Genomic DNA, 9798 nt, shown 5'->3' on the forward strand with positions numbered 1-9798 from the left:
TTGTCAATTCTGTTCCCAAACAATTTTCAATTGAGCAAGAGTGTGCCGCGTTCTTGTTCTCCAGACGAGCATTTCACAAGCTCTGCTAAATGCCAGGACGATGTCATTACAGCCATACAGACAGCTCCGGGAGGAATGTACTGCAGAGCCTCTGACCTCGGCCGCTGACCAACAAGTGTACTGCATGCTGTCTACAGATGGCCGATCACGCAAGAACACAACAGCATGATGATTGCAAATAGCATGTCTTTCTCTGAGGCATGCTGCTGTTTCTGCTGCAGTAAAAAATGTAACACCACGCATTGTTGGGTAGCAGTGGGATCAATTAAGCAGAGAAAATGACTGACTATTGCTTTATTGAGTGTGTAATGATGTCCTCAGGCAGTGGGACTGCTACACTTTGGTTGTTGAAAGGATGGGTTTGAGGATTGATTCAGGTGGAGACTGCCCTCTAGTGGTAAACCAGTAGTATAGTCATTGATGTAGAGGTTAAAGTAAAGTGGGACCACCATCTGTATATACACTTAAAAATGAAAATAATTGCTCTTCCTCATGAAAAGCAACAATTTCAAACTTAAAAACACTTATTATCTGAACTGACATTGGTCCAACATATTGCTTGCATCTATACCTACTGAATTCATATAAACCTGTTAAGGTTAATAAACTGAGCTTATGCAGGTTTACTGTATCTGTGGTTTTTTGGTGGAAATGAGGAAGAAACTGGTCTTTGCAGACAGGAAAGAGTCAAAGAATGAGTGAATGAGCGAAGGGATTACTGCATCAACCATTTTAAAAGCTGTACATTATTCCTGATGCACAGCTATGCAGCAAGCCAAATACACTTACAATGAAGGTTAAAGACAGGAGCCAGACTGTGAAGTCTTTACAGGAAGGAGTTGTGAAATTTGAACTGAAAACAGAATTGGATGAAATGATCACAATCACCAATCAGAAAAAAAACGACATACCAAGAAAGAAAATCATTGTAACAATGAATTAGTACAGTAACAATGAAACTAAAGTCACAACAATAGACTCGGTTAACTGTCAAATCAGCTACATTGTGCCTCTGGAAAAAAGGAAGTATTAGCAATGAAAGATAAACATTAAATCCCGTAGGAAGTATAAAACAGTAATTAATCTGGTAAAATGAATGCAAAATCCACATGGTTAAAGGAAAAGACCAACAGTAAACTAACAGTTACTTAACCTAACTAAAATATTGGATTTAGCCACATGTTAGCCTAAGATAACTAGTGTAATGGCTAGCTTGATAAGCAATAAACTGATTACAGATAAACAAAACAATCAAACACAATTCTGCGTCACAAATCAAAAATAAAAATAGTACCTACAGATAATTCTCCGCTGAGAGCATTTAGGGAGTAACACTAGATAAAAGATGCTTGTCAATATTAGCTTGATAATAGATCTGATAAAAGGCTGTAATATGTAATAACAGTGGTTGCTACTAGCAACACAACACTCAACTGAAACCAGCTGCCAGTGGCAGATTTGTCCTAGTAATTGGTGAGATATGACACGTCAGCATGACTAGAGCAGAGTTCAGTGGAGTTTGCAGCACGAGTGAGTCAGCTTATCACACAAGCTGTAAAGAAATTCTCAATTTAAAGATTTTCTACACTATTTATTTGACACTGAAACCCAAAGTACCCCTAAAATAGCGACTAGAATAATCTGCATTATACCTATTCAATTTAATGCAGGTGTATTCAGGAGATAATTTAATTTGTTTCCCCTTATTTTGTCTTCAAAATAAATATGATCATTTTTGGCATTCTCCCTGAAAAAACATGATTCACCATCTGAGCTTGGTGTTGTTTTCCTAAATTCATTGTAGTTCTACTATTTTTCGTTTCTCTGCAAGTGAATATGGAAATAAATTATCATGTGTGAAAAAATAAATACATTTGAAAGGGGTAAGTTTGCACTGAAAGAAACTGTCACTGACACCCTATTAGTGACATCACGACAGGTGTTTTGCTTGTGACAACTGAATATCAACAACAAAGTGCAAAATGCTTCAAAGTTTTACACTACAGAAAGCAGTGTAGCAGCATTTTCAGCCTTGTGTGATTCAGATTGGATTTGCTGTTTCAGTTTTAAGATGCGTATTGTAGCAATTGAGCTGAGCAGATTTGGGACATTCAGATTCAAATCTGGTGGCAGTTCTGGTACACCGTAGATAAGAGTCTTGGTTCTCCAGATTTTGTCTCCAGAAATATAGACTGCACTGAGTTAAATAACGTGGACAGTATATATAAATTATTAATTTGATGAGAATTTTACAGACGGACTCCCACAGCTGTCTAAACTAGGTCAGTGAAACTAGGATAGTGGAAGCTCTGCGCTATCAGTAGAACATTCCTAAAATCTGTCTAAATAACACTGATAAGTTCAGTCAGACCACGTGGCATGTGACCACATTTTGTTCTCGTGTGCAGTTTGCAGACAGACAAGTGATAAGGGGCATGTGTTGCTGACTTTGTAATAATAATAACTTCTACAAAAACAGAAATAAGGAATGGCTGCAACACAGTCTCATACAGATGGTTTGTCACTATAATCACAATTGCTTTTTTTTTCAATAACATGAATACTAAAATGCGCAATTTATAATGTATTCTTACTGAAGCTTAACTAAAATGGCACGAGGGCTAAAATGGAAATATAGATGACATCAGAGAGATCTTTACATCACCAATCTTAGGCATTTTTATGAATTTCTAAACACCACAATGAATACTTTCAGTTGAATGATTTAGCTGTGAATTAGTCATTTGCTCTGGGCATCATTTTCCTAAACATATATTTTTCTAAACATATTATAGTCTTTTAAAGATGTATTAAGTCTTTTTAAGTCACTGATGGTTTACAGCTGTATTCTACAGAAAGAAGACAGCTTTGCATCTTAGTACAAATAGCTACGGTATTTTGACTTTTCAAGCACTCATCAATACTGAACATTACCTATTTTGTCATTTATTATAAGTGTGAGTATTTGTTATGTTGTAGTCCATCTGCACTGCCACCAAGCTTCTGGGCCTTGTTTCCTCTGCTTAATGTAGTTACAGGAAACACTCAGGGCTTTGTGAAATGAACAATATGGGTCTGTGTGGGTTGTCACTAACAGGTGAACTCAAACTGTCAGTCTGCAGTATGGGGAAAAAGTTGTATTCGGTTGAGTTCTGACCATAGACTGTAAAAAATAATGGAGTTTGCATTTTTACCGTCGCCATCTTGGATTTTTGGTGCCAGAAGTGACCATATTTGAATGAGAGGGTGGAGCTGACCCTGACACTAGCTGCTAGCTTGATCAGCACAGTGCATTTGCTAATGCTAATGCTAATTTTCACTAGCAAAAAAGAGGCTTAAAACCATTAAACCAAAATATACTTACCAGAAAAAAACTGAACATCTGACTCCTTAGAGGGTCTTTTAGTACAACCAAACATTGAACTTTTTTAGGTGAGCAAAATGTTACAATTAACTTTCATGGACTGATAGCACACTGAAATGTCAGCTACGACTACGCCTATACTATGGATCGTTTACATTAATGTCACCTAACCGACATTGATGCCATGGTAGCGACTTGTCTGCGGTGGCCACGCCCTTAATTATACATGACATTAAGCCTCAACCAAATTTAAACAGGTGAGTTATATAAAAATTCACCCCCGCACAGTTGTCATGAACAGGAAAATTAGCTATAGAGACCAAAACCGTTTTTTTTGTTGTTTGTTTTTTTTGTGCCAGGCTGTGAACATGTTTATTTCTGCTGTAAAGTTGGGCATTTTAACATGTGGGTCTATGAGGATTGACTCGCTTTTGGAGCGAGCCTCAAGTGGCCATTTGAGGAACTGCAGTTTTTTGCACTTTTGCGTTGGCTTCATTTTTCAGCCCCAGTGATTGCTGCTTGGTTCTGACTGCCCTACAATTTATGAGAAGTGGAATTATTGATGGCTTGTTTACTGGAATAAGTATTTGTCGGATAACTGTTCATCCTGCCAGTTACCAAGTCCAGCATCAGGGTGTGTCAAACCAAAGCAAATTCCTGCTCATCCCAATAATTTTAGTTGATGGATTTCCCTGTACTCTTTGCTTTAATTTAATCATTCTGCTGTCACTATGCTATACTTTAAGAAATAGTACATTATTGTGCCAGTCCAGACTTTCCTGGCATTCAAACTGATGTCTTTCAGCAGTCAAGACAAAGATTCCATCTCCGTTTTTAACCAGAGTCAGAGGAACAAAGTTCCAAACTGCTATAGCTTTCCCACAGAGCACACAAATTATGTCCCAGTTTAGGTGATACAAAGGTTAGTCCCTCAGATGGCATGAAGACCAGACTGAACCAACTCAGTGCCACATGTACTGGTGCATTGGGACGCATGCTTCTCAAAGTCTAACTTTCCTAGTTTATCAAAAAGTTCCCAGTGTATCACCAGGAAGTGGCCCTCAAACAGCTGATGAAGTGTAAATAACTGAAAAACTGGGGCAAATTTCCTACGATTAGAGTACAGTCAGGACGTTTCACTTCAGTATTATGGACGACTGCCAAATACTGTTCCAGGTTAAGTAAATTTATAGTAGAGTTTAGGACTACTATTATTTACACTCTGCTGTAGCTTTTTCATTTGTCTAGTTAACATAGTAACATCTAGTTGTTGAAAGATAAGATCCCTTCACATAATATGACTGGCCAAAGATATCAAATCAAGGTTATCAAGTTCAGACGCAGCAGTAGCAGGTGTACTGGTAAGGGCAAGTATGTGGGGCGGGGGTGAGATTCTCACACTTCGTAGTTAGGTGTATCCTGGACAAGGCTGTTTGAAAACAGCTGTTTGTCACTGTCCATAAGCTTTTTAAACAGTTATGGAGACACAGGAGGGGAATGGGACAAAGACAGCTAACCAAATCAAGTCAATTATTTTTAGAAAACTTTTATTGCTGCTAAGCTTTTACCAACATATCCTCAAAAGAAGATCACCAACATATCTTTAAAACCTCCCATATATAAACAAAACATGATCTCTTATATCAGATCTCTTATTCAGCTGGATTTAAGACATTTCAGTTGTCTGTGCAGAATACTGATATCTTCATGCAACTATTAGGCACTATTATGTAAGTGCACTTTAAAGAAAGAACTCTCTGCAAACAGTGAAAAATGTGCCAACTGACGTTTCTTATGACATTAATTTCTATGCTGGAAATCAGGGAGGTGACCCAGTTAAAAGGTGAGGGCAAAGTCCACCAGTGTCCAATTATATAGAATAGACTATGTAATGAACTTAGATTTGCTTGTAGTCTTATCTTATCGCAGGCATAACAAACAAACCAATCTGATTTTCTTTATCAATTAGAGTTGTATACCAGTCTCCTAGCGAAAGGTGCCAGACAGTCCTCTTATGGCCTACTGCCCCTCTTTGGCAGGTCACTGAAACAACATTGCAGAGTCAACCTGATGATTCCTGTGGAGAGAAATGTCTGTACAGGAGGAGATACAGTAGCACCGTCAATACAATATGTAGGTTACGTTGGTCAGACTGCTACATTTTGGAATGCAATAGAGATGTGGAAAAGTTTGTCATGTGGATGTTGTGCCAAGTGCCAAGTCTCAGCTTTAATTTGAGTAGGTTTAATATGGAAAAAAGTGTGTGGGAGAATTAGGAAAATCCTTTGCAGTGAATGACCCTGGTGATGCTCTCCCAGGACTTCACTGGTTTCTCTGTCTTTAGTCTGGTCTCCAGTAAGTGAAATGCAGCTCAATCAGATTGAGATCAGTTGATTGATTTAGCCAGTCAAGGATATTCCACCTCTTCACCTTGAAAAGCACTTTGGTTGCTATGGCTGTATGTTTAGGATCGTTGTCCTGCTGAGTGATGAAATGCATTTGGCTGAATCTGCACACACAGAATGTTCCTGTATACCTCTGCATTCATCCTTTTGCATCTGTCAGCAGTAAAATCATCAATAAATGCCAGTGTGCCAGTTACAATGGCAGCCATACACGCACAAGCCATAACAGAACCACCACCATGTTTGACAGATGAGGTGCAATGCTTTGGGTCATGAGCTGTTCCTTTTTTTCTCAACATGTTCATCATTCTATCATCAATTATCTTTCAATCAATCATCATCAATCAATCCATCAATTAACAATCATCTATTATCAATCCATAGATTTTTGTTCCAGAACTCCACCAGTTTAATTTTGTATGTCCTGACGTTTCTGTTTTTGAGGTTTACCACAGGTTTATATCTTATGTTGAATCCTCTAGGTTATGGTAATGAAGTTTTTGATTGTTGACATAGAAACATGTATACCTACATCCCGGAGAGCATGCTTAACTTGCTCTGCAGTCATAAAGGGCTTTTTCTCACCATGCTAATGATTTTCCAGACTGGTGCTCCTCGGTCTACCAGTTCGTCTGCCATTTTCTAGTTTTCCTGTGCACACCTGCTTTTTTAAAAATGTACCCAACTGTTGATTTTGGCAAACCAACTACCTTAGATATTTCTCTGATAGATGCTTGTTTTTTTCAGCCTCATTATCATCTTCATTTGCAAGGTCACCTCTTTACTCCTCATACTGACAGACAACTCCACCTCAGTCTAAATGACACCTGTCAACTCTCCATCAACTCTGAGCCACATCTGAGCACTTTTTTGCATGAACTTACATTGAAAAAACACACAGCTGCCCAAGAAACATTTAGTAGCCAAGTGTCCAGATACTTGTGAACCCTTGCAATATGGGCACTATGTGTGCAAAGGAGTTCTTTCAATATCAATGTAAACCTACTCAAATTAGAGCTTTTTGGCTCTTTAATGTAGTATCCATAATTTTATTTCAAATTGAATGTGTTGACACACAGAGTTTGAAGAACAAAAAATGTGTAACTATCCAAATACTTATGGTCTGGACTGTTTATGTACTATATGTAGAGGTACAACGGTTTCTATCAGTATGTACACTGTCATAAAAAATACAGAGTTAAACCTTTTGTTGCTGGGTCTCTATATAACATTCAGTAGGAACAATATGTCAGCAAACAAAACCTATAATAATGTGATAATGTTCCATATTTACTGGATTTTTGCTGTGCTTGAGTAATACCAACGTACTGACACTAGAGGGCAGTGAAGGCAAACAGATGAATTTTACAATGTACTTCAACGTCATGTTGGTGAGAGGGGCTCCTATTGCCACTGTATGGTATGCTTGTGTGTGTCCATGTGTGTTAGTGTATGGACAGGTGGGTGTGCTGCAACTTGATTACAACTATCGCTACAAGTTTTAAAGCATCTTGTTTTACTACTACATGTGTCCATATCGTTACAGAAAGTAATTTGGAGCCATCATATTGCTCACCTTTAACCTTAGCATTTCTGTTTACCGCTTTTGGTTGTTTTGGTGCACTGCAATACAATGAGAGCAACGTAGGTACAGAGATTGTAGATAATGAAGATGCACTTCTTAATGAGAAGGGGAAAAAAGAAAAAAAAGAAAAGTAAAAAACATTTTTATGTGGTTTTCATAGCATACTGAAATAAGCAATTTATTAAATTAATTTGCATTTGTCTTCCAAGTGCTAAACAAGCCTAACAGATGAAAGTCATTATGCATTCACACCCAGCATTGATATCACAGACACTGACATGCTGGGAAAATAAATCCAAACAAGCACAAAATGTTCTCAATATGATATAAATATTTGATCAAAATTCATATTAACAGCTCTGAAAACTGACATGATTACAGTTGAACAGGCTGCTATATAAATGTCTACATCAAAATTATTCATTAAAGCAAATGCACACCTACCATTTCACTATGAGATAGCTGAAGTAACATCTAAATCATTTACTATATAACCATTATCTGTTCTTTGGATATATTTTGTATTCAGTGTCCTACAGATTGGTGAGGAGCCACTCTTTTATATCATGCCTATCATAATGCATCATTTCTTCACTTCTGCTCTCCCTGCATTTGATCCTCTGCCATTGGCTGTGATTGGCCAAGACATTGGGGCCAGACAGGCTCAAATCCTCTCATTGGCTGGCGAGATATGGCACTTAATCCTTAAGTTCTCTCGCCCTCTGAGGATTAATTTTGCTGTCCTGTCATCTTTAAGAAGTGTGCCCCTCTGGTTAGGCTTGGGTTGTGGAAAAGTAAAGCACAAACTCTTTACAGGCAATCTCTCATCACAGGAACATACAGCACTGAACCCAAGTGGTTAGCATTAGTTGGCTGTGAAGGAGATTCAGGCCATGAGTTAAGCCAGGGAAGTAATTACCGTTGTCAGAAAGCTGAAGTCTGTACTCGTTTTCCCTCTGACTGTCGAGGCCCGGTCTCACGCACACCACTGCTTTTTCCTTCCATCTTTCTCACTATTCAGCTTTAACTCTATGCTTTTACTCTTTTCCTTTTTTTCCTCTTTATCTTCCGCTTTGTGTCAATCTGTCTTCCTGAGTAAGGAAACCTGTATTGACTCAGTGTCAGTACCTGCCACTGTTTGCCCTCAGCTTTGCTATGTTTTGCTTGGTTTCTATAAGCACCAAGGCTTTACTCGTCACACATCTCTCATTTGCTCTCAGTGCTGAGACTGGCAAAGTAAGAAGAGTCACAACGGTGTTGTGTCACTATAGGTTTCATGGAAGTTCAGAGGAATTTCCTGAGAAGATCATATTGAGCTTTATCTGCAGCTACCCCCTAATTAGATCTGAAGTGATTAAAGTCATAGATATAACTGCACATCCTTTGATGCTACTTTTTTGACAAGGTCTAGATCTAGACTTTGCTTTCATACTCTTCTCAGTGACAGATGCCTGGAGAAACCTTTGAATTCTGGCTAAATATAGCATTTGGACCAAATATGCAAGCAGAATTCCTGTTGTAACTGACTGATTTTTGTGAATGCACTATGATGTAGAATATATTTTATATGCAGACCTCAGCATGAATAGATAATAATGATAAAATATTATTTTTGAGAAGCAAAAAGAATAGAGAATCTGATCTAACTCTGGAAAAAAAAACCTTACCATAAATTGAATAAATAACACGTAAGTATTTCAGTGTTCCCATTTATGATTCACTTGTCCCTGCAGTCAGTGTTTGAAGTGCTGCTACTTTGATTTATATGCTTGATCTCCCCACTACGTTTGTCTCTAGCTTATTTGAAGTTCAAACGGATTTGTGCTTAGCAGCTGACGTTCTTTCAACCATAGCATTTAGATATCACTTCCAACAATCTCTCAGAAAAGGCATGCTTGCTATCTTTTTGGGGAACATTACAACTAAATGAGAATGTGGGTTGCAGCTTACGTAATGGTAATTGGTAATGTGCTTGACTCTGAAAGAGGATATGTTTTTCTAAGGCTTACAGTCTCATCTCTTGACAGATATGTTTGTGTGGAAAGTGGAAAAAGAGCTCAGAAATTTTCCAAAAATTGCAACATACGTAGGAAGATAGAGATTCCCAAAGACTAATCTTGTTGCTGATGCTGAACTTCTGTGCCAGTGGAGTTTCTGAAAGTCAGACCCACACACTCAAAGCACTGTTCTCAACTTATCCCTATAAATAACATCCCTGTCTCTTAAAACTCCATGTAATTCCAATCATGAAAGATTTATTCATATGCATTCTCCATGCAAACACGGACATGCAAACCAGGTATTGAAGCGTCTCTGAAAATAAAATCTGAGGTGTTGATTAATGTGAAAACTGTTTAAGCATATTCATATTGACATACGCACTG

This window comes from Thunnus thynnus, chromosome 9 (assembly GCF_963924715.1).
Source record: "Thunnus thynnus chromosome 9, fThuThy2.1, whole genome shotgun sequence".
In the NCBI taxonomy this organism is placed as follows: Eukaryota; Metazoa; Chordata; class Actinopteri; order Scombriformes; family Scombridae; genus Thunnus; species Thunnus thynnus.